Source organism: Sinocyclocheilus rhinocerous, unplaced genomic scaffold, assembly GCF_001515625.1.
Source record: "Sinocyclocheilus rhinocerous isolate Xijiao unplaced genomic scaffold, SAMN03320098_v1.1 scaffold40, whole genome shotgun sequence".
Taxonomy (NCBI): Eukaryota; Metazoa; Chordata; class Actinopteri; order Cypriniformes; family Cyprinidae; genus Sinocyclocheilus; species Sinocyclocheilus rhinocerous.
In genome coordinates this window covers 706,584-714,897 of record NW_015624837.1, presented here as the reverse complement: position 1 = coordinate 714,897, position 8,314 = coordinate 706,584, and positions in this window count along the sequence as shown.

Here is an 8,314-nt window from a genome sequence, read left to right as displayed (position 1 = left end):
TTATCATTTCTATAACATTATTACTACTACTGTTACTACTAATAAAACAGATCTCTGGGGGCCCCAAAAGGGCCCTTAGAATCGTCCTAACTTTCCCCCCCTTAGCAGCGCCCCTGCACACTGCTATCAAAGATCACAGCAGTTCAAAGGCCGAGCATGAAAAATCATCCCCAAATAATAAATAAATAAATGAACTTTTTACTAAAAGCACCGTTCAGATTAATTAGCAGAACACAGATGCTGGATGGCAGACAGATAAAGAAACTTAGCTGTTTATGTTCTCTGCCTTTAATGTTGGTTGAAAATGGACTGATTCATGCTCACTATTATGTTGATAGTGACCAGCACAAACGCAGCTCACTCCCCAGACCCTTGTTAGCATACAGGCTTTTTCATTGCTGAAAGTGAGCGGCAAAGACAAGGGGCTTGAGTGAGGGATCAAAAGGCTGTGCGTGTGCTTGGTGCCATTTATAGTGAGACAAAGCGCTGTGGAAGACTGGCTTTGTAGGCAGCCACACAAAGACTTCATATGCTCATCAAAATATTTTCAGACGGGCAACCCTGAATAACAGTGCAGGTGTTATTGTGGGGCATTGCACTTTTGAGTATCTGCTGGTTTAAAGAAAGTCCCATGTTCAGTAAACTCCCCGTGGAGTGCATGGTGGTTAGTCTGCTTTTCTACTGTTTGAAGGTGTCTCACTATGTGTGGCTCTGTGTTTCTGTGAAAAATAGAGATGGTATCTGAATAATTTAATATGACTGGGTGCAACGACAGACCTCACCCCCTTCCTGGTGACATGGAAAATCTTACTCAAATCTAGGCAAATGACCGATACTGAACTGACTGGAGCTACAGTCAGCTTGGAGTAATAGCTAAACTCTAACTAAATGTTGCCATCACAAACCATGCACAAAACACACTTCAAATAACATACTACCTTTCAAATAATTGACTGTTGAGAACAATGCAGTCAATAAAGCCAGAGCTTGATTGCAAAACAAGTCATTTAACGAAACAAAAACACACCATCACATGCAAAATTGAAAAAATAAATCAATGAATAAAGCGATGAAAAGCCACTGCTTGAAAACTGCCAATAGAAATGGTCAGACAATAATAAGACATTAGAAATCTGCTTTTATGTCCATCAGAATTGTGTAATGTAGCTAAAAATTAGTTTTACAAGGCTTCAAGTTTACTTTTTCACCCAAAAAAATGTAACTTCTGACAAAATTTACTGACCCTCAAGTTATTCCAAACCAATATGGCTTTATTTCTTCTGTGGAACACCAAAGGAGACCCTCAGCAGGGGCGGACTTACCCATTAGGCAAAGGTCGGCAACCGCCTTGGGCCCCCAAAAGCCAAGGGCCCCCTATAATGCTTTTCATATCCGAGATTTGCATTAAGCATGCGAACGATTGCTGTTTATGGTGTTTATTACCATGACAACCGTCTGCATGTCCGCGTTGAACGTGTTTCTTGTGTATCCTGCTTGTAGCAAATGAAAATACTATGGATCTGAAGCTGTAATTAAATATTGAGCAACAGTGCATGTTTTCTGTTTAAATGCCGCTTACTCATTTATTGGAAGGACCCAAGTAGAGGATGCATGCTCAGTTGCTTTTTTGGTTGATATAATCCTTAGGTGTGTAAATGTATAATTTCATTTTCATTCTTTTTTCAGTTTCATTTAAATTTATAGTTAAAATAACTAAAAAATAAATGTATTTTAAAGTTTAGAATTAGACAGACTTTGCGTAGGCATGGCCGTAACCAGGGTTTGAAAGTTAGTGAGGTCTGGGGTGGGGTTAAGAATTGTGCTATAATAACCCCTACAAATACAATTCATTACTAAACACTTTAAAAGAGACAGACATGTAGATGTTTGTGAAAGATGTTTTCTCTGTTTTGGGAGAGATGAACATTGATAAATTATACCATATTTATTACATCAAAATTTGTTAATACTTTACTATAGGTTAGGGGTGGATAATTTTATCAGATGTTTATCATTTATGCAACAATATATATTACTGTTATAGTTTTCATTAATAACCATTGCTATATAGATGATAACTTTGGTTTTATCATGGTTTTTTTTTTTTGCGTTTTCCTTACCGAATGTGGAATCATGTCAGCAATAACCTGTCCGTGGGCTTTTTGATTACTGTCAGTTTAAGCGCCGGCGATCAGTGTTGCTAGATATTGCTATGAAAATGAATAAAAACCGAAAAATAAATAAAAAATAAACTGAAATTAGTTCAAATCATTTGCAAATAAGATAAGATAAAAATATTGCTAACCCTAAACTGCAACTTCCCATTTTATTAACTTTCTAAAGTGTCAAATTAAGTGGAAAAGACAAGTCCAAAGACGCTTATAATAGTTGGATCTGGCAACACTGCGTCCGCGCCCTCTCTCACAACTCAAGCCTCATTCACTCCGAGATCATTTTCATATCACGGATGCTTAAACATTCTTGCAAACTGTCTAAACTGAATTATACATGCAGACACTCATATGAGGAGTTTTAAACAGCAAATTAGTCATTCAGAGAACAATTTTTTTATTTTTGAACATGAAAAATTTACCGAGGTCCTCGCTGGTCGCCTAACTCATTAGCGGTCTTTCCAAGTCAATATAGGCTTTTTCACACTTTTCTCATTCTCACTAATTCAAGTTTTTATATGAATGAATCTCTGAAGGTAACCGGCTGTCTTCAGAAAAGTATCGATGGCATTTTCATTTTATCTGATAAAGTAGCCTTTATGAGCGCAGCTCTGCTTTGTTTACAGCCGTTACCGGGGAAACTGCTACATTTCTGACGTTCCAAAAGTGCCTCCAACTGGCAGAGAATGAATGTGCATTTTCAGTCATCCAATCTGCAGGTTTTGTTATGACCAATGCAAAAATTCACCCACATAACCCCATTTTAAATTAATATAACAGTTTATACTTCTGACTCATCCCTTTTCTAAAAGAAGAAAAAAAGTTTAAGTCTCAAGGTTGATCTAGGTAAATGTGAGTAAATGTATAGGGCCCCATTCCTATAGTTTGCCTGGGGCCCCCAATTCACTAAATCCGCCACTGACCCTCAGTCACCATTCACTTTCATTGCATCTTTTTCCATACAGTGAAAGTGAATGGTGAGACTAAGACTTCCATTTTTTTTTAACAGCAATGTAATCTGTGTTACATAAACGTTGCTAGTTTACTAGCATAACTTTCCTGAAAGTGTTACATGTAGTTGGTGAAAGGGGTGTTGTTATGCACAAATCAGGCTATAGCAAGGCCAGAGTGTCTTTTAATATTATTCAAAATATCAATAACACCATTAAAAATGTATTTTATTATTTTTATTTGTATTACCTTTTTATGCAACAAAATAACAATCCACTATCGGTGCTACGCAGAGATATCCTGCACAGGTATTGGTCAGCACCCAGACCGGATCTATTCGTTGTTGTTATATCACTTTTTCCAACAAATAATTAGATACAATTAGCCTACGTACAAAGTGTCAGGTAAAAAGATTATGTTACTGGTTTCAGGGATACTCCTGTGACTTGTAATCAGTGCCAGGTTACATTTCAGAAATAATTTACGTAACACCGTAAATTGGAGAAAGAATGTGGGTTCAGAAAGGCATGAGGGTGAATAAATGATGACAGAACTATTGCTTTAATATCAGAATGATGCTGAAGCTATAATAAGAGATCAAATCTGATTGCATAATAATGGCAAAGTAACCAATATAAAAAGAGAAGCCTATTTTTGACAATTATTTTAATTAGAGCACATCATTCGTCAAAGAATAGCGCTGACATGAGTTACATCAAAAAGCTGAGTAATTCAACATTTTCTTATTGTTCTTTAAAATCTTGCGTTAGCGCCAGAAACTTCTTTCAATACAGGCTAGACCTATTCGAAATCATTTAATCACTCGCATGAAAATATATAACATATCGTGCAACAATTTTGGTGCACTGAATGCTGGTGAATCCTCTGGGTGTTCAAGCTCAAGCGCGCATTGTGCACGGCATTTGTACGGCTGGTGTGTAAAGTGCTCATACCTGTAGCCTTCAGAAGTGTTGGCTCTCCGCGTAAAGCCCGCGACTGCTGCTGTTTCCAGTGGATGTGTCTGCTAGACTCAAGTCAGATTCTCCCAGACTGAAGCGCTGCTACTGTTACCTCAGAGCGCGCGGCTGTAATTTCATGCGCACTCACCCGAGTCACAAGAGCACGACTGTGTGTGAATGTGAGTGAGTGAGTGAGTGAGTGCGTGAGAGAGAGAGACACCTTTGGCTCTTCACGATGGTTTTAAGATTCAAATAGTTTAGTGTAGCTTACATTTGCCATAATTCAGATATTGAATATGCATATACCCCAGTTAAAATATGTATAGATGCAGGGATGCATATGAGATTATGAAATGTTTAATGTCCTCTACAAATCATGTCCAACAGTCATTTTGAAAGTAAATGGTTACATTTTCACACACTCTGAAATTCATGTATGATTTATTCTCAACAGTGCATTTTAATTAAAACGAATGTAAATTGTTAATAAAGTATTGTAAATCATGTTATCAGGGGTGTAAACTACTTACTCAAATCTAAAAATATACTATAAATGTGCTAATCTAAATTATTTTTAAGGTCTCTACATCAAGTACAAGTAGATAATTTGTAGATTTTGTAGAATATACTTTAGTATTTTGTGGATTATTTTATTATAATATTATAAATATTAAAAAAAAAAAAATTCTGAATTACATTCCAAAGGCATTTCTCCTCACATTTTTTTTATAAGTCACTACAACACCGACTTAAAGCAATGCATCACTGAAAATAAACAATTTTATTCAGAAGTCTAACAACTATAAAATGAACTGTTGACTAATTTAATGTTTAACCGTTTCAGGTGGATTATATAATCACAGCATTGTGATTAGGCAGGTTGCTTAACAAATTTTATGCATCAAATTTGCATTCATGAAAAAATCTCTGCTGTCTCTTGAATACGGTCAAAATGATGTTAATGAAATCTGGAAACTTTTTTCACAAAAGTGCATTTTTGGCGAGGTACTTTTTTTTTTTACAAAGTATCGATACTTTCATTTAAGTATAATTTCTCACCATTTTTTACCTTTCTGCATGCAAACCAATAAAGATTATATTGATATGGTTGACTGGTTACTTTCTTCATAATTGTTCCCTTTCATGCTTTGTCATGTGAAACCTTAGAAACTGCACTTACACGCTATGGAGAATGACATATTGTGAACAAGGACTTAAAGAAAGGATGAGAATTGAGTTAATTGACCTTAATCACAATCTAATCTGTACCCACAACGTCTTATCATGAAGGACATTTTAAACACATTGTCTTGTCATATCTGTTCATGATTGTTTTAATGAGTTGAACATAAAAAGTCTATGTATAATTGTATAAAAAGTCTATGTATAATAATTATACTATGTGTAATTGTCACCATAATGGTTGTTAGTTATTAATTCAAGCTAACCAGACCATAATATAATTTATACATTTTTAAATAATTAAAAAAAAAAATCTTATCACCAAGATATAACAGTTGTGAGAACTGACTGTGAGAGATGCATTGTCCGGGGTATTTAAAGAAGTTTGCAAGTGATTGTGTTTGTGATGTAAAAAGTCATGACCTGTGGAGTTCACGCACTCACATAACTATTAGACTGGTATCTTATGCTGACATTTCTGTGTCAAATTACACAGTGTGATGGAACACACAGCGTGATGGAAAACAGGGTGAGAAGTCAAATGTCAGAGGTTACAGTATCTCACCTTCCTATTGGCTCAACCCTGATTCTGATGATGATGTTACAGCGAGTAAGGAGTGAAAGGAGATGCTGCCCTTCATATAGAGATCACCTCACAGCCTAGGATCCAGCAAAACCCAGACTTTCCAAAACCCAGTCTCTTGGCAGGCAGATTTTTCCAGTGGCTCTGTAACTTGACAAGGAAAGGTATCCATTTTGACACATATACCTCTGTGCAAGTTAATTTTTAAACACAAAGAGTCAGTGTCAGTTCAGCGCAATGTTTGTATATTCCTGCGCCAAATATAAGAAAAGAAAAAACAAAACATATATATATATATATATATATATATACACACACACAACAAAACAAAACAAAGAGACTCTATTATAATATGTCCTTGAAAAAATAAAGATTTCTTTAAAAGCATTTACAATTTTCTTTATAAAACAATCCTAAGGGAAAGAAAAGTTTCCCTAAAAGAAGAATTCCCCAAATACAATTTATGAACATTTCCACAGAAAAGCACTCTTGCAAACAGATGAAAAATTGAATGGTTTGTTGAAATGGCCTGTGCGACATATATAAGAAAAGAAAAAACAAAATATATATATATATATATATATATATACCTATATATTTAGGTATATATCAAATATATCAACAAATTTTCAACTGAACACAAAAGGATGCATTTTCTCAGAACTAATTTCACATTTCTGATTTTTGCAATGAGTTTTAAGTGACTGTTAATATGACTTTTTTTAGTCAGTGTATTAAGTCACTACAACTTACTGAATAATTAGTGTCTCATCTGATCACTCAATGAGTGTTTCATCCGCGGAAAGACAGGTGATTGAAAACACTGTCACATAACCTCAGAAAATCCATCCAGTGTCCATATACTAGCGAGAAAATGTACACTAGAGAGGAGAATTTAGCAAAAATTACATTTATTATATATTTTTACTCATATAATTACTCTTTTTTGATTATAATTAATAAAAATGTATAGATATTACTTCTATATCTATATATAAATCAACTGTTACTTTTAACCTTAACAATAGAGTTCCCTGTATAGTTTAGTTTAGAAAAATTGAGAAAAAATAGCGTACACAATCGCAAGCTTGTTAATTATTCCTGAATAATTCTTCACTCCAGGCTGAACTCAAAAGTTTGCAGCCTTGTTTGAAGTAAGTTGAAGTTTTAGGTTTCCTGAGCAACATTTACAAAATGTTGCATAAATTTACAGAAGTTAATGTTAGATCTTTTGCTCCAACCACTGGTTAATCAGATGATAGAAATAAGAGAAATAAGTCCCATTTGAACATTTGAAGTTACCGTAGGAATGTATAGCTGTGTGGGGTAATGTGAAGTAATCAGCAATCATAGGATTTATTCATGCTTTTTTATGCCAGGTTGGAGTTATACACTGATTTTCTATCATGGTCTAGGACCCCCTGAATTAGCCTTGGCCACCCGAGCTCCGCCACTGTATGTGCTGACATTTATTTCTCATTAAAAAGACCAGACCAGTTTCTTTAGTCTCACATCAATTGCAAACTGAGATGCAATTTCCACAGAGAGTTCAAGAGGTCCAGGCTCAGGACCGAGAAACCGACTTGCAGAGTAATTGAAATGTAGAGCTCCTCCTCTCCTCTTCTTTCCTCTTCACTCTTCACTTTATAAGACTGCTGTGTCTCTTTGAATGAAGAGCTCTGAACTCTGCGTGTGTGGAGGAGTGTAATAGACTGACCTTTCAGTAATTTTGTCATCTCGTTCAAATTCACTTCAGGCCTGTTTTCTGACATTCTCTATTCATTCAACCAATTAGCACTTCATGCATCTGCCTACTCTCCCTTGGCTTTTGTGGAAGTCTCAGATTGAAAGCTTCTCTGAGGAAAATAAGGAATTAACTGAAATTTCTTTCAATATCCTGATGTCCTCCAGCTGAAAAGAAATCTCTAACATCAGACCGCAATGTTAAGTTTGATTGAAGTATGAATACAAATTGTATTGATAGTGTGCTGAGTGGCTTTTCAACAAGTTATAAAATTGGAAAAATTATTCACTCTATATCATCTTCATATAGCACTACATACATTATATCAGTCAGACGTTTAAAAGCACTTTACTGAATTTACTGTTTTTTGTGTGTGTGTGTGTGTGTGTGTGTGTGTGTGATACTTTTGATCTAAAGACTAGAAACCAGTTTCAAGCATTTAAGCTTAAGATTAAGCTTAAATTTAATTCATTTTGTAGATAAATTGTGCCATATGAATTTCTTTATAAAACTAAAACTGAAAAGATGAAAAGAATGAGCTGAACTGGATAATGAAGTCAACAAGAGCTTCAGCTTACATGTAAATTCCTTCAGTACTGTCTAAAAAGCAATTGTGGATGAACATACCTGAACTTGTTTGTCATAAGTTTAGACAACACCAACTATCTAGAAACTATCCCAGAAAGACTGTGTTTACATTTACATTTACTCATATATATATATA